The sequence below is a fragment of the Delphinapterus leucas genome, chromosome 10, assembly GCF_059928025.1.
Source record: "Delphinapterus leucas isolate spDelLeu-1000000601 "Yukka" chromosome 10, BTC_Dleu_Yukka2, whole genome shotgun sequence".
NCBI lineage: Eukaryota > Metazoa > Chordata > Mammalia > Artiodactyla > Monodontidae > Delphinapterus > Delphinapterus leucas.
Genome location: NC_143138.1, coordinates 58,662,756 through 58,687,914, shown reverse-complemented (window position 1 = coordinate 58,687,914; position 25,159 = coordinate 58,662,756). Strand labels below are relative to the sequence as shown.

The 25,159-nt window shown below is 41.1% G+C and overlaps 1 protein-coding gene across 4 annotated transcripts in view; it reads right to left on the bottom strand.

Annotated features, from left to right (window-relative positions):
* ANO10 (anoctamin 10) overlaps positions 1-25,159 on the bottom strand; it is a 236,714-nt gene that overhangs the window by 135,469 nt on the left and 76,086 nt on the right. The window lies entirely within an intron of this gene.

The following is a 25,159-nucleotide window of genomic DNA, read 5'->3' as shown; positions in this document are numbered from 1 at the left end:
TGCATCATGCCGCAGATGCACAAGATCACAGAATTTATTTTTTGCAAACAGGACTGCTGTGTAAAACTTTGCTGGCTGAACTTGAGTCTTTTTTTCATATCCAAGGAAAAGGGAATTGAGTGTTATTGTTCTTACTTCTTTTCAGTTCTTATAAGTGTAGGACTCAAAGAGGGACAGCCAATACAGAACGGAAATTCAAAACTGTGAACACCCCAGAGATTAATCAATGGCAACCTCCTTGTAACAGAGAAGGGTAGCCGTGCACCTAAACCATCTCCTCTTTCTGGGCACACAGCTGGACCACATTTCCCAGCCTCCCAGTGACCACGTTGTTTCCTAACAGCCGTGGCTATTTTTCACAGCTGGTAAACTGTGAGTAGAAGTGATAATGTGCTCCTTCCAGGCCTGGTCCATAAAATCCTCTCTCTTGCCATCCTGCATGTCCCTCTTCCCCAGCTCTTACATTTAGGTCATTGATCCATTTTGGGTTGATTTTTGTACATGGTGTTAGGTGGGCGTCAGTCTTTTGTATGTGGATATCCAGTTGTCCCAGCACTATTCTTTGAAAAGACTGTTCTTTCCCCCATTGAATTACCTTGGCACTTTTGTAAAAAAAAAAACCAACAGACCATAAATGTAAGGGCTATTTCTTGACTCTCAATTCTATTCCATTCATCTATATGTCCTTTCTTACATCAGCACACAGCCTTGATTACTGCAGCTTTATAGTAAATTTTGAAATTGGGAAGTGTGAGTCCTCCTGCTTTGTTCTTCTTTTTCAAGATTGTTTTGGGTCCCTTGCATTTTCATATGAATTTTAGGATCAATTTCTGCAAATAAATTAGCTGGGGTATTATTATGGATTGTGTTGAATCTGTAGATCAATTTGGGGAATAGTGCCATCTTAACAGTATTAAGTCTTCCATTTTATTCTTTTTTATACTATTGTAAATGGAATTGTGTTCTTAATTCATTTTTGGTTTGTTCATTGCTACTGTATAGAAATACAATTATACTGTTTTTGTATTCTGTAATCTTGTTGAATTCATTTAGTAGTTCTAATAGTTTTTTAAGTAGATTCCTTAGGAATTTCTATTTACTAGATTATGTCAACTGCAGACAGTCTTTCACCATTAGGTATGATGTTAGCTGTAAGTTTTGCATAGCAGCCCTTTTTCAGCTTGAAGAAAAGGGATAATTTTGTAAATGCTACTCACTGTCGAGCCTTTACTAGTATTTATAGGGGACCTTTATGTTTGAGAGCTGGGCCTGGCCATAAAATGATATATGGTAGAGAACCCATATGCTTACTTCTAGGAAAAATGCCAGTTACAGAAATGGATTAGCTGAGCAAGATGCTCCTGACACAACTGAGACAGTCAAGACGCTCCACACCCATGAAAAAATGCTGAACATCATTAGTCATCACGGAAATAAAAATCCAAACCACAATGAGATACCACTTCACACCGCTAGGATGGCTGTAATTTCAAAAAACAAAAAGCAGAAAATAAGTGTTGATGAGGATATGGAGAAACCGGAATCCCTGTGCACTCCTGGTAGGAATGTAAAATCGTATAGCAGCTGTGGAAAACAGTTTGGTAGTTCCCTCAAAACATTAAACATAGAGTTACCATATGATCCAGCAATTCCATTCCTAGACATATACTCAAAAGAAGAACTGAAAGCAGGGACTCAGATACTTGTATGCTGATGTTCACTGAAGCATTATTACAATTATGCTAAATAAAATAAGCCAGACAAAAAGGGACAAATAATTATACAAATTCACTTTTATGAAATGTCTAGAATAGACAACCTCATAGAGATAGAAAGTAAAGGTGGGGTTAGAAGGGACTGGGCGACAGGGGACTGGGCGACAGGGGACTGGGGGGTTATTGCTTAATGGATACAGAGTTTCTGCTTGGGGTGGCTAAAAAATTTTTGGAAATTTATAGTGGTGATGGTTGCATAACACTGTGAATGTAATTAATGTCACGAAGTTGTACACTTAAAATGGCACATTTTGTTATATATACTTCACCACAATAAAATATATACACATATATATTTTAAAACTAGGTCCACAGCTATTAGTACACACACGCTTCAACCATCTCTAGTACCGTAGCAATGTGGGGATGTGTCACTGCAGTTATACAGATAATGGCATTCTGCCCTCTGTCCTTGCAGGTACTGATGCTGGAGATCTACCTGAGTCAAGCAGGGTTCTTATCTGCAAGCCACAAACACCAGTTCTGTTTTACTTGAGCAAAGAAAGTATGTGTTAAAAGGGTATCAGGCAGGGCTTCCCTGGTGGCGCAGTCGTTGAGAGTCCGCCTGCCAATGCAGGAGTCACGGGTTCATGCCCCGGTCTGGGAAGATCCCACATGCCGCGGAGCAGCTGGGCCCGTGAGCCATGGCCGCTGAGCCTGCGCGTCCAGAGCCTGTGCTCCGCAACGGGAGAGGCCACAACAGTGAAAGGCCCGCGTACTGCAAAAAAAAAAAAAAGGGTACCAGGCAGCTCACATACCCTCCAAAAGGTCTACAACTCCAGGTGTGGCTGTCACACAGCCAGAAGCAATGTCCACAATCACACCCAGAGCTTATCCAGTAAGGATGCCAGGGCCCCAGCTGCTGGGCAAAGACGGAACACCCTCGACAACAGACACCACCGCAGCCTTCCTCCCCACAGTGGATCCTGCATGGTACCTGCTTCTTGGGGTCACTGGCTTCCAGTGCAAAGTCTGGAGTGGCAAGGTTAAAACCAGCTGAATACGTATCATGTGCCATGTCCATGCCCTGGAAGCAGAGGAGGCCACGAAGGGAGCATCTGGCACCGTCTGCTTCTAGAATGGGAAGGGGTCTCTGCCTCATAAGGTCAGAGGTTCTCTGGACACAGGAACGGGGCTTAGAGACTCAATGACCAAAGAAAATGACATGTTCACTGCACCATGTCTTCAGGCCAACCAATGTGCAAAATTAACAGTTCAAGCAAAATATGCCTGAAATAAGTTCTCATTAGAGGAAGAAGCACCACCTAGAGCACCAAGCAAGCAAGAGCTCAATCCTTTGGAGGAGCCACAAGGAGCTGAATATGATAAAGCGTGGGGAGGAGAGCAGCTGGGGAGGGCTGCAAGCTTCCATCCGGGGCCTGCAAAACTCAATCTGTACTTGAATCCTGAAGATGCTGGAGAGCCAGTGAAGGCTTTTAAGGAGAGAATGAGATCAGATTTGTGTTTCAGAACAACCATTTAGCAGCAGAATGGATAGGAGAGCCCCCGGCCAGGATGCCAGTTAAGAACTTGCTGTAACTCAGGCAAGAAACGGCAAGGGCCTGCTCTAAGGCTACACATGGGGCAGTGAGTGGAGAAGACTTTAGTCCAGATGAAACAACTGCTGGACTGAGGAGTGAGGGTGATTCACCTCCAACTTCTGGTTGAGACCAGGTGGATGTGACAGATGAACGCGGCTTTGGACTGGCTGACTGAGAGCACCGGGTAACACTCAGGTAGAGGCAGTCTGGGTGCAGATGCCCGGGTGCATGATCAACAGGGGGTACTGCAGCAAAGCGGAAGTCACAGGGAAGACTGCAAACCAGGGCAGGGGACGCCCAGGGAGTGATGAGGGACAGGAGAGGAGGAATGGGATGAGTCCTCAGGAGGAGAAATCCTGGAAGAAGGTGGAGAAGGCACAGGTCAAAGAGGTGGGAAGAAAACCAGGAGACCAATCTCTCAGAGCAAAGGATGAATTGAGTCATTCACCTCAAACAAGCGCTGTGCAAGGATCATGTTTAGTCATCCTCCCAGGCTTTAAGCAGCTCTCCACACAGATAATGATAAAACTTCAAGTCTCTGTAATGGCTGTGTGAGTACGTTTCTAATTAAGAGTATATTTTCTACCTAGTTTTGAAGACCTGGGTTCTTGGCGGGGGAAAAATCCAAAGCAGATTTCAGGAAGCAGTTTTGTCAAGTTTCTAAGTCAGTGCTCCAACTCCCTTAACCCGACCCTTTTCCACGTAGGGTCTGAGACATGACTTCAAAGTGGTAATTCTAGCACCTGTAGTCCACCACACACCACCTTACCTACTCTGGCTGCAGTTTTCCTGGAGCCCTAGAGACCAGGAAGGTCTCCCCAAGATACATCTTTTCTTCTCCAAGTGCTCTGTGCATGGCCCATGTGCATCAGTTGGGCCAGGAGAGCAAGGAGGAGGGAAAAGGGAGCATGGATTCCCCATGCAGGCAATTCACAGACATGCGCTTCTGGCTCATCAGACTGCCCACTGGCCTCCTCCTGCCTGTCTCACAAATACTTGAGACTCTGTGAGACCAGAAGCAAATTCAGGATCTTCTGCCAAAACACAGTCCTCTTTTAGCATCCTCCGTCTCAGTGACTGGCTCTCCACCTGATACCCAAGCTGGACACCTGTGGTCACTTGTGACATCTCCTCTCCCCTAACACACTCCACACCCAACACGTCACTGAGGCCTCTGAATACTGCTTCCCACATGTGCCACTCCAGAAAAGCCACTGCCTGCCCTGGTCCAAGCTACCAGGATCTGTCCCCCGCACCCTGCAGTTACTGCATAATTCATTTTCACTCTTGACCCCCAGAAACATCCTCCATCTGAGCATGAGTGAGAACCATCCTCCACTCTGCACCTCAGCCATTTTGCATCTATCTGTGTGACCATCTGGTGCTTTGTATCCACACTAGTTAAGGATCCAAGAGGCCAAGGACCAAGCCTGCCTCTGCTCAGGGCCTGGCACAAGGTGTGCAATCCCCCAAATCCGCTGGGTAAACATCCCTCACGGGACACTGTCAACCCCATGGTCAGAGGCCAATGACCTTGCCCTCTCCGATACCACAAAGCACTTTAACCACATCTGGTGAGGAGGAAGTAATGCAAAGGGAGTAGAGTTATTAAGTAGGAAAAGATGTTTTGTCTCCTCTCCTCTTTCCAAGTTCCTAAAATAAACCTGTAAATGGCAGAGGACAGGAGCTGATGCATTTAGGAAGAACAGGGGCCCAGTTTTCAAATTTGCTCCTCACCATTAACAAACTTTTCTTCTTCTGTTTCAACATCAAAATGCCAGCAATTTATGAGGAACTAAATGGAGACTGGTCAATATAAACCTCAGGCTGTCTGGAAACCATTCCTTTCAAATCCAAGGATCTGCTGCCACTATAATGTGCCAACATCATCTCTGCACTTTGGATTTATTTATTTTGTTTGTTTTGCAACAGAGCTATCACTTCTATCTTCAAATGACAACATTCAGTATACTCTAGCATAGTCGCATAAAATACTTAGAAAGCATTAAGTTTAAAAAGTCACTGAAATCAGCACACTTAGGGAAATAAAACCAATCGAATGATGAAAACGATGAAGCTTTAAAAAGACTGCCAACATCTCTTCAGTCAGGGAGATGACTAACATATGGAGTGGAACATTATCTCTTCCATTTTAGACTCACTTTCAGAATTAGCAACGTACTAATTGTCTTGTTCTGTCACTGAATCTTTAAATATCTTCATATTTTATTAATCTCTCTAATTAGCCATCATTTTGACAATTTCTTCCCTAGATTTACAGATGCAATGTTTATGATTATTTTTATAATGCTAGAAATGGTGCATCTGTGGGGCACTGCAGCTCACTGCCAGCCACGTAGAGTGTCACAGTGCACACCAACACGGTGATTCTAGATGATTAATTAACAAGTTGGAGGGGAAAACTGCTAAAAAGCAGCATCGTTGGGAAACAATTTCAACAGACTGAGACAACTGGAAAACCATACTGATAGAACATAGTGTATGATGTAATTCACATAAAATTTTAAAAGAGACAAAACTAAATGACAGCAGAAGTCAGGGAAGTGGGTGCTTTTGGGTGGTGGTGAGTAATAGAAAGGGCAAGAAGGGGCTTCTGGGAAAATGTTCTATGTCTTAGGAGTATGTTCACTTCTGGAAACTCCATGGAGCTCGACACTCATAACCAGTAACTATATGTATGTTACATTTTAATAAAAAGCTCTCTAAAATATTATGAACATTGACTTCAAATATCCTACAAATATTGGGACTTCCCTGGTGGTGCAGTGGTTAAGAATCCACCTGCCAATGCAGGGGACACGGGCTCCATCCCTGGTCCGGGAATATCTCACATGCCACGGAGCAACTAAGCCCATGTGCCACAACTACTGAGCCTGCATGCTACAACTACTGAAGCTCGCATGCCTAGAGCCAGTTCTCCACAACAAGAGAAGCCCATGTACTGCCACAAAGAACAGCCCCCGCTCGCCACAACTAGAGAAAGCCCGCGTGCAGCAACAAAGCCGTAAATAAATAAATAAATTTATATTTTAAAAATATCCTGCAAATATTATAGAATGTAGCATCTACAGTCTTCTATCAGTGTGTTTTCAGTAGAGGTCCCTTAAATTCTCTTAGGGTTTAAAATAATTTCTAACTTGCTTTTTGATTCCAACAAGTGTGGAAAAACAGTGTATGTTTATAAAATACATACATACAATGGACATAATACACACACACACACACACACACACACACTGCTGTTCTTTAATGGCTTGGGGCAAAGATACAAAGGATTTAATTCACAAATTCACAGACTCATAAGTGTAATGAATTTCTGGGAATTTTTTTCACATCTTGTTCAATGGCTATATATTTATAAAATTCAATTTAAAAATGCCCCTTATCCAATTAAACCATTACAACATGCCTAGCATGCTTCTTATAGGTGACATATTAGATACATCATATTATGCTATATTAGATATGTTATATTAACAAGAATAGACTTTGTAGCAAACTAGGTATAAATTAGTAGAGTGATAAGTATAGTGATAATCCAAATAATATAAAATATGCTGTAAACTAAACAGGAAATGAAGTACTCTTTAGTTCATAAATGAATTATCATATATTAAAACTGTCCAAAATTACCAAAATAAATATGATTCTTTTCAGATATAAAGTATTATTACAGAATTCTGGGTTCTCACAGGGTAATGGGGCCACCTAACTCCAAATCTCTCCATACATCCTCAAAACAATAAAACAGATCAATGAGGAGAGAACAAATGAAACCATCCATTATTCATGCCTGCAACATAACTAGAAGATGGGGAATGCTATGAACTTCATGATACATGACAATAGGGAAAAACCCCAATCTAGTTAAGACCAGCTCCAGAGCTCACAGCTATGTGGGAAGTCAAGTCAGGGACTTCGAAAAGAAAAAGGTAGAGAGAAATAGAGTTCTAATGGTGTTGGATCACATATAAAATCACCCCCAGAAAGAGAAATTTCTACTGTGAGTGAGGAACCACTGAGAACAGATCTGATCAGAGGTTTTCTGAAGAATCAAAAGGATGGGGCTTGAAAATGAACAGAACCAGAGGTATAATCTTAGGAAGGCACTATTTCTGGGAGAAAGATTACATGAAGGATCAGCCACCCAGGGAAGCTGGTAATTATGGGAAAGGAGAAAGTAAAAGGTAGAAATTACGGTCCTGCAGAAATACTCCAGAGCAATACTCACACTTTTCACCACAAAGAAGGTACTCATTTTAAAAATGGCATTTTACCCTACCAAGAAAAGGAAGCACTCTCAAACTAAGGAACTGACTAACCACTCAAACCTCTTATCCTTGCCAACTAGTACTATTGCTAGTCCAGGAAAATTATTCATTTTAAAATGAACAAATAAACAGCAGATAACACCTATACAAAATTACTACAAGAATAAAACACTCAGAGTCAAGGTATTTCAATTTTTCATTTTGTTCCCCCCAAAATAAAAAATAAACAAAAGTCAATCAAATAAACAAAACATGAACTAGATGAAAATTACAACTCAATATCTGAATCTAAATGAAATAATCTTAAATAAGCATGTATAAATGTGAAAGAAAACCTTTAAGTAAGAAATTTTTAAATTCAGAACAGAAATATCAAATGAACAAACAGGAATTTATAAAGTGAGAGTGAAAACCCAGTAAAGAATTAAATAAAAGGACAAACTCATCTTAGAAATGATAACTCAATTACAAAGTGGCCAAGGGAGAATGGATGGAAATGAAAATATAGTAAGGAACATTGAAGAAAGGCTTAAGAAGCCTAGAGGACAAAAATAAAATAAAGAGATGGCAGGATGAAAGAAAGTGATTGATACAAAAGACAGGCATAGAAGATCTAACATCAATATAACCGAAGACCCTGAAGACAAAGGAAACAACAGAACACAATTAATAGTGAAAACTATAAAGAAAGAAAAATGTTCCTGAAATAAAAGGAAACCTGAAACTGCATTGAAAGGACCACCATGTACCTGTGATCTGGACCCGTCAACTCTAAGAAATATACCTATAAAATGATTAGATTTTAAAGATAAATTTAAAATGTAATACTAAACCCCCGGGCCTCAAAGCAAAATGACTAAGTCACACACAAAAGGAGAAAAATCAGACTGACATAAGGTTTATAAACAACAATAAACCAAAGCAATAATGCAGTAGCATTTTCAAGAAACTTTAAGAACACTTAACCAAAATTTTTTTTAATCCAGCCAGTTGTCTTTCAATCATAAATGCTATAACAGACCAGTCTTAAACATTTAAGAACTTAAATACTCTTCTTGAGGAATCTTTGGCTACTCAAAGTAGGATTCATGGCCCATAGCACTGACATTATCTGGGACTTTGTAAAGAATAAGAATCTAGGCCCCTCCCAAGAGGTCCAGATGATTAACATGCCCATTATTGTTTGAGAAGCACTTTACTAATAATATTCTCACAAAGTAGGAACAATATAACTGAAATAATGAGAGGATAAAGGAGAACACATTAATTGTCAAAAAGATAATACATAATCAAAGGATGTTATTTAAAATTGACAAACCAAATAGTAGAAATCTAAGTAAAGGCAAAGGGAATTAAGGACATTATAGAAGGTACAACTATAAAGGTACAAGAGAAACCTTCCTAAATACTTCCCATGAAAAATGAGAGTAAAGAAACAGATCATATAGACAAAGAAACACAGTAAATATAACATAATACCATAGTATATATAAGTAAAATAACACAACAATGTTGAGACCAACACACCATGAATCTCAATTAATGCAAATGGACTGAACACACCAATTAAAAGCAAAATAGTTCAAATTTTCTTACAGAAGAAAACCCAATTCTAGGCTGTATATAAGAGATACACCTAAATCAAAGGGATTCAGGAAGGCTAAAAATAAAGGTACTCTAGAAAAAAAAGGAAATATTAAGAAAGCAGGGAATACAATTTAAATATCACACAAAGTAAAATCTAGGTCAAAAAGCACCAAAAATGACAAAGAAATATTTTTATAATGTTAAAAGTCACAATTCAAAATGAAAACACAGCAGTTATGAATCTCTATGCACCAAATAACACAGCACCACATTCATAAACCAGAAACTACAGTAGATGCTTTGTAACAGGAACATACTATTTAACAGGAGACTTTAACACCACTCTTAAACCAAGACAAGTGGACAAAGAGTAAGTAATAATTTAGGAGACCTAAACAATATGTTTAATAGGGTGGAGCTTATGGAGAAATAGATATAGATATTGATAATATTACATGCTAATTAACAGGGAATATATCTTCTCAAGCACACATGAAACATTCAAAATCATGATCCTATGTTAGGTCACAAAAAAGTCTCAAACTCAAGTGGCATGTATGTATCTAAAAGACAAAATCTGAATATAATTTTAACTAAAACCTAAATGTGCCACATTATTAATAAACTCTGGGCAAAAAATTTAAAAAATAAGTCTATAGTCACAAGTATGGGCGTTCTAACTTTTGACTTCAGCCACATGCTGTTTAACTAATATTCAACTATTTTGAAGACAAAACAAAATGACAGACTCCCAAGAACCAACATGTATTTTTAAAGCAAACTCCACTTTACTTTGGAAAAAAATGTTAACATTCTTTAAAGTTATAAATCCTGGCTTAATCCTTATCCAAAAAATTCACCAAGGTCTACTTCATTTTAATCTTAGATTTGTAAATTATTCCAGATTTTCCAAATTGTTTTATGAGAAGGAAGGTAAAATAAGGGCCTCTCATGACTCAGATAAAAAATCTCTATCTTTTGATGTCTATGACAGAGTTTTTTCTTGCATTACATTTTAAAATATGAAAAGTTAACATTTTATATTTCTGCTTTGTAACTACTATAAAAATATATATAGCAGGTCTCAAAAATAAAAATAAAATGTGTGGCCTCACAATTCTTTCGTTTACTGTAGGTAATTAAAAACATATTAATTAAACAGCTGACAGCACTGTCACAAGTCCAGTGATGTTTTGCCCAATAAACGTTACTGACAGACACCATGAAGATGTCCCCAACTAGTAACTTACTGATTCATTTGGCAACCCCATGTGTGACATCAACTGTATCTTGCCAACAAGAAGAAGAGTAGAATCACAAACAGCCATGATTAAAGTCTCAAATGCTCCCAGAGATACTAATAATGCAAAGAGGAGAGTAAAGATCTAATAGTGAAAGGGACAAGGACTCAGTCTCTCTAAATAAACAGGCAAGAGTAACTGACGCTTCAATGACTGCAAATGCTTTTCCTTCACTTAAACTTTGCATATAAATTCTCAAAATTTATGCTAAGTTAAAAATGGCTCAAAATTCTTCCTAAGCATTTAGGGGAAAAATTCCAAGGGCCATCATCACTGACTTGCTATTTTCATTCAATTTGGAACTGATTTTATACTAAATACGAAAATACATGCTGGCGTGTCTATGGAAGGAGGGGTAATCCCAATATTTATGATAGGGCCATGCGACAGTTCATCCAGTATAATAGTGATTCCTTAATTAATGATACACACAGTTATATCGCTATTTGCAGGAATACATAAAATTATTTAAACAAAGTTATTTTGTTTTTAAATTTTATTTTTATATTATATAAGAAAATTGACCTTTTTAGGATACGGTTTCATGAATTTTAACTTGCACAGATTCATGTAGCCATCACCATAATCAGGGTACAGATCAGTTCCATCACCTTCAAAAATCCCTCATTACATCTTATAGTCATTCAAAGCAAAATTATTTTAATTTACATTATTTTAATGCTTTTTCCCACAAAAGAGTAAAACAAAGAGTAAACCAAAACAATCCCTCCAAACATCTGGGAATCACCCACCCAGGGATTCAAAAAACACAGGGATAAGGTAAAGTTTATTTGTGCTCAGTTCCTTTTTTTAGTTCTCAGGAAAAGAATTCACACAAAGTATGTGCCCTGCTCTAAAGGCACTGCTCTCTGATTAGGAACCTAGTGGTTCCTGTTCCACAACAGCCAGATGTTCTCTGTTCTGTGTTTATGGCCTCTGGCCAAACCCAGAGCCCCAATCCAGGAGGGACTTAATATACCTCTGCTTGCTCCCAGCCCAAGACATGGCTTAAGACCTCAGTGAAACAGCTGGAGAAGAGTTGAACAAGGAGGCCTAAAATAGGGGGTTGTCAGCAAAAAAGAGGTGGCAATACATTTCAGAGGATGGAAATAAGAAGTGAAAGGTAGAAGAAACTTGAGGGATAGTAGAGGTAAGGGAGAAAGAGGGATGACAGTAGAAAATGAGAGTGAAAAGGGGGTTGAAAAACTGGACGGTTAAAGCAAGTTCATCCAAAGAACTGTATCACTGAAGCTAAGCAACCCCACCCTCAAGCTCTCTCTCCTGAGGATAAATTATTTAAAGTAGAATTTCTAGGTCAAAGACTATACCTATTTCACCTACCCAAAGCAATCTACAGATTCAAAGCAATCCCTATCAAACTACCACTGGCATTTTTCACAGAACTAGAACGAAAATTTTCACAATCAAGACCCCAAATAGCCAAAGCAATCTTGAGGACGAAAACCGGAGCTGGAGGAATCAGGCTCCCTGACTTCACACTATACTACAAAGCTACAGTAATCAAGACAGTATGGTACTGGCACAAAAACAAAAATACAGATCAATGGAACAGGATAGAAAGCCCAGAGATAAACCCACACACATATGGTCACCTTATCTTTGATAAAGGTGGCAAGAATATACAATGGAGAAAAGACAGCCTCTTCAATAAGTGGTGCTGGGAAAACTGGACAGCTACATGTAAAAGAATGAAATTAGAAACTTCCTAACACCATAACAAAAATAAACTCAAAATGGATTAAAGACCTAAATGTAAGGCCAGAAACTATCAAACTCTTAGAGGAAAACATAGGCAGACATAAATCACAGCAAGATCCTTTTTGACCCACTTCCTAGAGAAATGGAAATAAAAACTAAAAAAAACAAATGGGACCTAATGAAACTTCAAAGCTTTTGCACAGCAAAGGAAACCATAAACAAGACCAAAAGACAACACTCAGAATGGGAGAAAATATTTGCAAATGAAGTAACTGACAAAGGATTAATCTCCAAAATTTATACACAGCTCATGCAGCTCAATAACAAATAAAACAAACAACCCAATCCAAAAATGGGCAGAAGACCTAAATAGACATTTCTCCAAAAACGATATACAGACTGCCAACAAACACATGAAAGAATGCTCAACATCATTATTCATTAGAGAAATGCAAATCAAAACTACAATGAGGTATCATCTCACACCAGTCAGAATGGCCATCATCAAAAAATCTAGAAACAATAAATGCTGGAGAGGGTGTGGAGAAAAGGGAACACTCTTGCACTGCTGGTGGGAATGTGAATTGGTACAGCCACTATGGAGAACAGTATGGAGGTTCCTTAAAAAACTACAAATAGAACTACCATATGACCCAGCAATCCCACTACTGGGCATATACCCTGAAAAAACCATAATTCAAAAAGAGTCATGTACCACAATGTTCATTGCAGCTCTATTTACAATAGCCCGGAGATGGAAACAACCTAAGTGTCCATCATCGGATGAATGGATAAAGATGTGGCACATATATACAATGGAATATTACTCAGCCATAAAAAGAAACGAAATTGAGCTATTTGTAATGAGGTGGATAGACCTAGAGTCTGTCATACAGAGTGAAGTAAGTCAGAAAAAGAAAGACAAATACCGTATGCTAACATATATATATGGAATTTAAGAAAAAAAAAAGTGTCATGAAGAACCTAGGGGTAAGACAGGAATAAAGACACAGACCTACTAGAGAATGGACTTGAGGATATGGGGAGTGGGAAGGGTAAGCTGTGACAAAGCGAGAGAGAGGCACGGACATATATACACTACCAAATGTAAGGTAGATAGCTAGTGGGAAGCAGCCACATAGCACAGGGAGACCAGCTCGGTGCTTTGTGACCGCCTGGAGGGGTGGGATAGGGAGGGAGACGCAAGAGGGAAGAGATATGGGAACATATGTATATGTATAACTGAATCACTTTGTTATAAAGCAGAAACTAACACACCACTGTAAAGCAATTATACTCCAATAAAGATGTAAAAAAAAGAAAAAAGACTATACCTATTTCACATTTGTTTAAAATTTATGAAGCTTATTTAATAAAGGAAAAACCCTTGAAAACTCCCTAATCCAATTCATTTGTGTTGAATTAGACTGCTGCAACTGATTCTTTTCCCGTAGTTGCACGATGATCTATTTGAAATTCATTCTTATTAAAAAAATTATAAAAAATGCACAAACTACATAGACTGCTCCTTCGCTTTGGCCCCAATCCAATCCTGGTACTATCCTTGGCAAAAAGCAGGACAAGATATTTGTTATTAATAAGCAGCTTTTGCTCTTCCTAAACTGTGGGTGAAACTGACCCGAACCTGAAATAACAAGCACACCAGTCATTATCCTTCAACCTGTCATTTCCTCATGATGCAAGAACTTCTACTATCCTGAAAAGGTCAAAATTGCTTTGTAAAACACCATTCAAGTCATAAACTGTAAAGTTCAGTAACGTCGGATGTCCTCACATATGCATTCCTTTACATAAATATTTTTTAAATTACCAATAGCTTATTTGTACTAAACAGCCAGGTGTAAAACAAATTCACTAACTTCTGCTCATGAATCCTTATTCTTACATATGTGTTTGTTTATCAGCACATTAAACATTCCTGGAAGCATATATAAGAAACTTATCACATTGGCTGCCTCCATGAAAGAGAATTTGTTTGACTGGGAGCAAAAGGTAAAGGGATTTTTTTCACTGTGTTTTTGACCTTTCAAGTTCTAAATCATATAAATGCATTACTATTCAAAGAATAAACACCAAAAAATTTAAATAAAGAAGATCATTACTTCTGTAAGAAAACAGCTTTGTAGTTTCCATGCTGCCAGCTAACAACAGAAGTGAAACCTTATCAAAAGATACTGTTATAGGGCTTCCCTGGTGGCACAGTGGTTGAGAGACCGCCTGTCGATGCAGGGGACACGGGCTTGTGCCCCGGTCTGGGAAAATCCCACATGCCGCGGAGCGGCTGGGCCCGTGAGTCATGGCCGCTGGGCCTGCGCATCCAGAGCCTGTGCTCCACAATGGGAAGAGGCCACAACAGTGAGAGGCCCACGTACCGCAAAAAAAAAAAAAAAAAAAAGATACTGTTATATATCAAGCCACACGGAAGATGAGGCCAAGTACCACCATCCAAACAAAAGATGTATATGGGAGAGAACAGCTTCTCCAAAACCTTGATTAAAAGTTATACAAATAAAACAAAAAGCGCCTAGAAGAAATGCTTGGAGCTGGTTCTTTGTCTCAATGGTTGCAATGCCCAGCTGAATATCTGCTGCTGTTTTCAAAATTCTGTTCACTCGTGTGTGTGTGTGTGTGTGTGTGTGTGTGTGTGTGTGCAAGAGAACAATGCAGCTGAGGTAACAGCTGAGGTCATAAGCAGCACAGTCTCTAAAGAGTACATTTCCTTGACCCAGACAACTCTCCGGACAATTCCAACCTGCAGAGCCAAACGGTGGAGGTGACCTCTCTGCAGGACAGTCCTCCACCCCTACGCACTGTCTCATGGTCCACCTGGAAATGGACAGCCACAGAGTAGGACAATGGAACACCATAGTTTCAGAGTCAAGATGGGAACAACAAAACAGGCACTGTTCCTGCTCAGAAGCATGAATGTTATCCAAACCCAATGACACGCTTAGAAAGGAGAGAAAGAAGTATTCATCTGCCATGCTACAAACCAGAGCAGGTCAGCGCACTGTTTCCAGTCCACAAGGAAAGAAGGACTTGCGCCAGAAGGCAAATCAACTGTCAATAAGCACACTTACAGCTCAACTGACAGTTTTTTCCATACCTAGACATTTTCAAGGAAGGAAGCAGCCTGTTGATTTACATTTTGGTATGAGCTCCTTATCTTTCTGCAAACTACTAACCAACAGTTCCCAGCCCAGCCCAGTGTGTGGACCACTTGTAAATTATGATGAGTACAAATGACAGTAAGTTTTAGTGATATGTGGACCAAAAGAACAGGGGGGGAAATCCAGAAAATCCAAATACCATTAATCTCAGCTAATGTGTGAATTAATAGCTATGATATCAGTTGATAAGGGCTTGAGATAAACCCCTTCCCAAAGACTTCAGATTATAAACCTTCTTTCTCCCAAAAGAATAAATAAGTAGGGCTTGGCACCCTAGTTGTAAAAAGTCACTGACCCTTATTTTAAAGCATAAAAGCTACAAGATAAGTACCCAGAAAATATATGATACCCAACTGATAAATCAGTTTGCTTTTTAAAAATAAATTTATTTATTTATTTATTTTTGGCTGCATTGGGTCTTCGTTGCTGCACACGGGCTTTCTCTAGTTGCGGTGAGTGGGGGCTACTCTTCGTTGCGGTGTGCGAGCTTCCCACTGTGGTGGCTTCTCTTGTTGACGAGCATGGGCTCTAGACGCATGGGCTTCTGTAGTTGTGGTTTGCAGGCTCTAGAGTGCAGGCTCAGGGGCATGTGGGATCTTCCCAGACCAGGGATTGAACCCGTGTCCCCTGCACTGGCAGGTGGATTCTTAACCACTGCACCACCAGGGAAGTCCCTAAATCAGCTTTCAACTGGATCCCAATAACATACTATTTAGTCTTTTTTTTTAATATTCATTTATTTATTTATTTGGCTGCATTGGGTCTTTGTTGAGGCGTGCGGGTTTTCTCTTCTATAGTTGTGGCATGTGCTCAAGAGCGTGTACGCTCCAGAGGTTGCGGCATGTGGGTTCTCTAGTTGAGGCGTGCGAGCTCAGTAGTAGTGGCACATGGGCTTTGTTGCCACACGGCATGTGGGATATTAGTTCCCGAAGCAGGGATTGAACCCGTGTCCCCTGCATTGGAAGGTGGATTCTTTACCACTAGACCACCAGGGAAGTCCCCAGTCTTTTATATTTTAAAAACTATTCTTCAGGTTAACCCTTTAAATAGCTTCTTGGCTTAGGATATTTTATAGACTATTTAAACAGTCCTCATAGAATTTAAACTCAGGAGTAAGTTTAATATTCCAAGTTGTTTAAAATGTTTTTAATTTGAAATTACTTGTTTAAAAATTACCAAATACGGAACCAACAGGGTGGAGGAGTAGGAGGACATGGAGTTCATCTCTCTCCACAAATGCATCACGAATACATCTACAGATGGAACAATTCTCACAGAACACCAGCTGAACGCTAACAGAAGACAGTGGACACCAGAAGGGACAAGAAAGATCCCTGCATAACCAGGCAGGACGAAAGAATGAAGGGAAAAAGAAGAGGAGAGGAAGCGGGACAGGATCTGGAGGAGGAGCTGAAGCAGAGTAGCGGTTCCACATCTGGGGAAGCCCCCTCACCGACACACAAATCAGTTGGGAAAGAAGGGGAGCATCTGAGGCTGTCAGAGGAGGGTGAAACGGCTGGTCTGTGGCAGATAGGACAGAGTGAGACCTACACAGATGGTCCGTGCCCCAGCCCTGAGTGCCCCAGACTGGGACATGAGTCTGCCAGTGCACACAAGGGCTGAGAATTGGAACGTGGGGATTGGAGCAAACCCAGGGAGAAGACTACTGTTTGCTGTGAGAAGCCAGCCTGAGGGGACGGGAGGGAGGAAATCTGCAACTGAAAATGCTTGTGGAGGAAACCCAGACTGCCGTAGAAGCAAGGCGCCACTGTTGAGAGATGCACGGGGGTGGAGCCTCCATTGAAGCCTCTCTCCTCCCACGCACTGGCCCCCTGCCCCGCCAGGCGCTATAAAAGCCCATCATGGCTGACCTTCTCATGCTAGCTGCGAGGCACTAGAAAAGGCTCCCACTAGGGCCGGATCTCCTGTGCCTGTGGCCGCCAGCTTTCCCATGCACCTGTTGCTGCTGGAGCCACTGTGATCCAGGCAGTTGTGTCACCTCCATGCCCTGTCTTCACTGGGGCACACCCGAGTGCTCCAGGGCAACCTCGGGAGCAGACTCCTGTGGGTGGCCCACACGAAGAGGTGGGGCTAAAACCAGAGATGAGCCCCAGGAGCAGGGCGACTAAGGAAGAGGAGAAAAAATCTTTCTTTGCAGCCACACACTCTACAGATTAAATCCCCGTGATTGGCTTGGTAAACCCTGCATCTATGGAATATCTGAATGGACGAGTGTTCCCACAACTGAAACCAGTCTAGCTCTAGCAGCTGTGGGCTTTGGGGACTAGTACACAAAGGAGTGGTGCCAGGTCAGAGTCTGAGCTGCCCCCACAATGCCCACAGAGGGACTAGAGACTTACCTAGAGGTTGTGGAGGGCCTCCTGGGGAGGTGAAGGTTGGCTGTGACTCATGGTGCGGGCAAGGACACTGACAGCTGGGACCCCAGGAAAAAATAATTACCACTGTTTTTTTTATGTTTTGTTTTTTAAATTATTATTTGTTTTTATTTAGTTTAAAATTTTTTTAATATATATATTTTTTCTACATTGCTCCTTGGTCGTTCTGTGTCTTTTCCTTTTTTTTTCTTTCCTTTGTTCTACTTTGTTTTTATCTTTTTTTTCCTTTGTTCTATTTGCTCTTATCTTTATTGTTTTTGTGTGTTTCTTTTGTTCTCTTTGCTTTTTCCTTCAGTTTGCATTCTGCTTTTCTTTTGTTTTTTATTTTTTGCGTTTGTTAGTTCTGTTTTTAATTGTTTGATTTTGTTTGGGGATTCTTTTGTTTGTCTGGGTGTTCTTCTGTTTTTTGCTTTCCCTGTTTTTCTTTCTTATTTTGTGCGTCTATGTGTTTGGTTATTTTGCTTCTTTGTTTGGTTTAGCTTTTACAATTTGTCTTAGGTTTTGTTTGCCTGTTTGTCTTCATTTGTTTTCTTCCCACCCTTTTTCCTTTCTTATTTTTCCCCTTTTTTGCCAAGCTGTGTAGCTTGTGGAGTCTTGGTTCCCGGGCTGGGGGCTGGGCCTGAGCCTCTGGGATGGGAGTGCCAAGTCCAGGATGCTGGAACACCAGAGAATTCCCAGCCCCAGGCAATATTAATCAGTGAGAGTTCTCCTGGAGGTCTCCATCTCAACTCCAGGACCTGGCTCCACCCAACTACCTGCAGGCTCCAGTGCTGAACACCCCACACCAAACAACAAGCAAGACAGGAACACAAACCCACCCATCAGCAGACAGACAGCCTAAAGTCGCACTAAGCCTACAGACACCCCAAAACACACCACCAGACGTGACACTTCCTGTCAGAGGGAAAAGATCCAGCTCCACCCACCAGAATGCAAGCACCAGTCCCTCCCACCAGGAAGTCTACACAAGCCACTGGACCAACCTCACTCACCGAGGGGAGACACCAGAAGCAAGAGGAACTATGACCCAGCAGCCTGCAGAAAGAAGATCTCAAACACAGTAAGTTAGACAAAATGAGAAGACAGAGAAATATGCTGCAGATGAAGGAGCAAGGTAAAAACCCACAAGACCAAATGAATAAAGAGGAAATAGGAGGGGACCTTGAAGATGGCGGAAGAGTAAGACGCGGAGATCGCCTTCCTCCCCACGGATACACCAGAAATACATCTACACGTGGAACAACTCCTACAGAACACCTACTGAAGGCTGGCAGAAGACCTCAGACCTCCCAAAAGGCAAGAAACTCCCCACGTACCTGGGTAGGGCAAAAGAAAAAAAGAAAAAACAGAGACAAAAGAATAAGGACGGCACCTGCGCCAGTGGGAGGGAGCTGTGAAGGAGGAAAAGTTTCCACACACTAGGAAGCCCCTCCGCGGGCGGAGACTGCGGGAGGCGGAGGGGGGGGCTTCGGGACCGAGGAGTAGTGCACAGCGACGGGTGCGGAGGGCAAAGCGGGGAGATTCCCGCACAGAGGATCGGTGCCGACCGGCACTCACCAGCCCGAGAGGCTTGTCTGCTCACCCGCCCGGGCGGGCGGGGCTGCGAACTGAAGCTCGGGTTTCGGTTTTGGACGGAGCGCAGGGAGAGGACTGGGGTTGGCGGCTTGAACATAGCCTGAAGGGGTTAGTGCACCACGACTAGCCGGGAGGGAGTTCGGGGAAAAGCCTGCACCTGCCGAAGAGGCAAGAGACTTTTTCTTCCCTCTTTGTTTCCTGGTGCGCGAGGAGAGGGGTTTAAGAGCGCTGCTTAAAGGAACTCCAGAGACGGGCGCGAGCCGCGGCTAAAAGCGCGAACCCCAGAGACGGGCGCGAGCCGCGGCTAAAAGCGCGAACCCCAGAGACGGGCGCGAGCCGCGGCTAAAAGCGCGGACCCCAGAGACGGGCGGGAGACGCTAGGGCTGCTGCTGCCGCCACCAAGGGGCCTGTGTGCGGGCGCAGGTCACTCTCCACACCCCTCTTCCTTGGAGCCTGTGCAGCCCGCCACTGCCAGGTTCCCGGGAACCAGGGACAACTTCCCCGGGAGAACGCACGGCGGGCCTCAGGCTGGTGCAACGTCACGCCGGCCTCTGCCGCAACGTCACGCCGCCTCTGACGCCGCAGGCCCGCCCCGCACGCAGTGCCCCTCCTTCCCCCCCCTCACCCCCGGCCTGAGTGAGCCTGAGCCCCCGAATTAGCGGCCCCTTTAACCCTTTCCTGTCTGAGCAAAAAACAGACGCCCTCCAGCGACCTACACGCAGAGGCAGGGCCAAATCCAAAGCTGAGCTCCTGTGAGCTGTGAGAACAAAGAAGAGAAAGGGAAATCTCCCCCAGCAGCCTCAGAAGCAGCGGATTAAAGCTCCACAATCAACTTGATATACCCTGCATCTGTGGAATACCTGAATAGACAAGGAATGATCCCAAATTGAAGAGGTGGAATTTAGGAGCGAGATCTATGATTTTTTTCCCTTTTCCTCTTTTTGTGAATGTGTACGTGTATGCTTATGTGTGAGATCTTGTCTGTATACTCTTGCTTCCACCATTTGTCCTAGGGCTCTATCCGTCCATGGTTTTTAAAAAAAAAAATTTTTTTTCTCAATAATTTTAATTGTAATAACTTTATTATACTTTACCGTCGTTCCTTCTTTCTTTCTTTCTTTCTTTCCGTCCTTCCCTCCTTTAGACAACGAATCACCCCAAATTGAGGAGGTGGTCTCTGAGAGCAAGATTTATGATTTTTCCCCCTTTACCTCTTTTTGTGAAGGTGTATGTGTATGCTTCTGTATAAGATTTTCTCTGTATAGCTTTGCTTCCAACATTTGTCCTAAGGTTCTATCCGTCCCTCTTTTTTTTTTTTTTTTTTTTCTAAATATTTTTTAATTCAATAAATATATTATACTTTATTTTATTTTTACTGTATCTTCTTTCTTTCTGTCTTTTTTCCTTCTTTCCCTCCTTCCTTCCTTCCTTCCTTCCTTCCTCCCTCCCTCCCTCCTTTCTTTCCTTCTTTGCTTCTTTCTTCCTTCCTTCCTTTCCTCCTTTCCTTCTTTCTTTCCTCATACATCTACTAATTCTCTCTACTTTTTCTCCCTTTTATTCTGAGCCGTGTGGATGAAAGGCTCTTGGTGCTCCAGCCAGGAGTCAGGGCTCTGCCTCTGAGGTAGGAGAGCCAACTTCAGGACACTGGTCAACAAGAGACCTCCCAGCTCCACATAATATTAAACGGTGGAAATCTCCCAGTGACCTCCATCTTAACACCAGCACCCAGCTTCACTCAACGACCAGCAAGCCACAGTGCTAGACAACCTATGCCAAACAACTAGCAAAACAGGAACACAACCCCACCCATTAGCAGAGAGGCTGCCTAAAATCATAATAAGGCCACAGACACCCCAAAACACACCACCAGACGTGAACCTGCCCACTAGAGAGACAAGATCCAGCCTCATCCACCACAACACAGGCACTAGTCCCCTCCACCAGGAAGCCTACACAACCCACTGAAACAACCTTAGCCACTGGAGACAGTCATCAAAAACAACGGGAACTACGAACGTGCAGCCTGCAAAAAGGAGACCCCAAACACAGTAAGATAAGCAAAATGAGAAGACAGAAAAACACACAGCAGATGAAGGAGCAAGATAAAAATGCACCAGACCTAACAAATGAAGAGGAAATAGGCAGTCTACCTGAAAAAGAATTCAGAATAATGATAGTAAGGATGATCCGAAATCTTGGAAGTAGAATGGACAAAATGCAAGAAGCAGTTAACAAGGACCTAGAAGAAATAAAGGTGAAACAAGCAATGATGAACAACGCAATAAATGAAATTAAAAGTACTCTAGATGGGATCAATAACAGAATAACTGAGGCAGAAGAACGGATAAGTGACCTGGAAGATAAAATAGTGGAAATAACTACTGCAGAGCAGAATAAAGAAAAAAGAATGAAAAGAACTGAGGACAGTCTCAGAGACCTCTGGGACAACATTAAACGCACCAACATTCGAACTATAGGGGTTCCAGAAGAAGAAGAGAAAAAGAAAGGGACTGAGAAAATATTTGAAGAGATTATAGTTGAAAACTTCCCTAATATGGGAAAGGAAATAGTTAATCAAGTCCAGGAAGCACAGAGAGTCCCATACAGGATAAATACAAGGAGAAATACGCCAAGACACATATTAATCAAACTGTCAAAAATTAAATACAAAGAAAGCATATTAAAAGCAGCAAGGGAAAAACAGCAAATAACACACAAGGGAATCCCCATAAGGTTAACAGCTGATCTCTCAGCAGAAACCCTACAAGCCAGAAGGGAGTGGCAGGACATACTGAAAGTGATGAAGGAGAAAAACCTGCAACCAAGGCTACTTTACCCAGCAAGGATCTCATTCAGATTTGATGGAGAAATTAAAACCTTTACAGACAAGCAAAAGCTGAGAGAGTTTAGCACCACCAAACCAGCTTTACAGCAAATGCTAAAGGAACTTCTCTAGACAAGGAACACAAGAGAAGGAAAAGACCTATAATAACGAACCCAAAACAATATAGAAAATGGGAATAGGAACATACATATCGATAATTACCTTAAATGTAAATGGACTAAATGCTCCCACCAAAAGACACAGATTGGCTGAATGGATACAAAAACAAGACCCTTATATATGCTGTCTACAAGAGACCCACTTCAGACCTAGAGACACATACAGACTGAAAATAAGGGGATGGAAAAAGATATTCCATGCAAATGGAAACCAAAAGAAAGCTGGAGTAGCAATTCTCATATCAGACAAAATAGACTTTAAAATAAGGACTATTACAAGAGACAAAGAAGGACACTACATAATGATCAAGGGATCGATTCAAGAAGAAGATATAACAATTGTAAATATTTATGCACCCAACATAGGAGCACCTCAATACATAAGGCAAATACTAACAGCCATAAAAGGGGAGATTGACAGTAACACATTCATAGTAGGGGACTTTAACACCCCACTTTCACCCATGGACAGATCATCCAAAATGAAAATAAATAAGGAAACACAAGCTTTAAATGATACATTAAACAAGATGGACTTAATTGATATTTATAGGACACTCCATCCAAAAACAACAGAATACACATTTTTCTCAAGTGCTCATGGAACATTCTCCAGGATAGATCATATCTTGGGTCACAAATCAAGCCTTGGTAAATTTAAGAAAATTGAAATTGTATCAAGTATCTTTTCTGACCACAACGCCATGAGACTAGATATCAATTACAGGAAAAGATCTGTAAAAAATACAAACACATGGAAGCTAAACAATACACTACTTAATAATGAAGTGATCACTGAAGAAATCAAAGAGGAAATAAAAAAATACCTAGAAACAAATGACAATGGAGACACAACGACCCAAAACCTATGGGATGCAGCAAAAGCAGTTCTAAGGGGGAAGTTTATAGCAATACAAGCCCACCTTAAGAAGCAGGAAACATCTCGAATAAACAACCTAACCTTGCACCTCAAGCAATTAGAGAAAGAAGAACAAAAAAACCCCAAAGCTAGCAGAAGGAAAGAAATCATAAAAATCAGATCAGAAATAAATGAAAAAGAAATGAAGGAAACGATAGCAAAGATCAATAAAACTAAAAGCTGGTTCTTTGAGAAGATAAACAAAATAGATAAACCACTAGCCAGACTCATAAAGAAAAAAAGGGAGAAGACTCAAATCAATAGAATTAGAAATGAAAAAGGAGAAGTAACAACTGACACTGCAGAAATAAAAAAAATCATAAGAGATTACTACAAGCAACTCTATGCCAATAAAATGGACAATCTGGAAGAAATGGACAAATTCTTAGAAATGCACAACCTGCCAAGACTGAATCAGGAAGAAATAGAAAATATTAACAGACCAATCACAAGCACTGAAATTGAAACTGTCATTAAAAATCTTCCAACAAACAAAAGCCCAGGACCAGATGGCTTCACAGGTGAATTCTATCAAACGTTTAGAGAAGAGCTAACACCTATCCTTCTCAAACTCTTCCAAAATATAGCAGAGGGAGGAACACTCCCAAATTCCTTCTACGAAGCCACCATCACCTTGATACCAAAACCAGACAAGGATGTCACAAAGAAAGAAAACTACAGGCCAATATCACTGATGAACATAGATGCAAAAATCCTCAACAAAATACTAGCAAACAGAATCCAACAGCACATTAAAAGGATCATACACCATGATCAAGTGGGGTTTATTCCAGGAATGCAAGGATTCTTCAATATACGCAAATCTATCAATGTGATAAACCATATTAACAAATTGAAGGAGAAAAACCATATGATCATCTCAATAGATGCAGAGAAAGCTTTCGACAAAATTCAACACCCATTTATGCTAAAAACCCTGCAGAAAATAGGCATAGAGGGAACTTTCCTCAACATAATAAAGGCCATATATGACAAGCCCACAGCAAACATCATCCTCAATGGTGAAAAACTGAAAGCATTTCCACTAAGATCAGGAACAAGACAAGGTTGCCCACTCTCACCACTCTTATTCAACATAGTTTTGGAAGTTTTAGCCACAGCAATCAGAGAAGAAAAGGAAATAAAAGGAATCCAAATCGGAAAAGAAGAAGTAAAGCTGTCACTGTTTGCAGATGACATGATACTATACATAGAGAATCCTAAAGATGCTACCAGAAAACTACTAGAGCTAATCAATGAATTTGGTAAAGTAGCAGGATACAAAGTTAATGCACAGAAATCTCTGGCATTCCTATATACTAATGATGAAAAATCTGAAAGTGAAATCAAGAAAACACTTCCATTTACCATTGCAACAAAAAGAATAAAATATCTAGGAATAAACCTACCTAAGGAGACGAAAGACCTGTATGCAGAAAATTATAAGACACTGATAAAAGAAATTAAAGATGATACAAATAGATGGAGAGATATACCATGTTCTTGGATGGGAAGAATCAACATTGTGAAAATGACTCTACTACCCAAAGCAATCTACAGATTCAATGCAATCCCTATCAAACTACCACTGGCATTTTTCACAGAACTAGAACAAAAAATTTCACAATTTGTATGGAAACACAAAAGACCCCGAATAGCCAAAGCAATCTTGAGAACGAGAAAAGGAGCTGGAGGAATCAGGCTCCCTGACTTCAGAATATACTACAAAGCTACAGTAATCAAGACAGTATGGTACTGGCACAAAAACAGAAATATAGATCAATGGAACAGGATAGAAAGCCCAGCGATAAACCCACGCACATATGGACACCTTATCTTTGATAAAGGTGGCAGGAATGT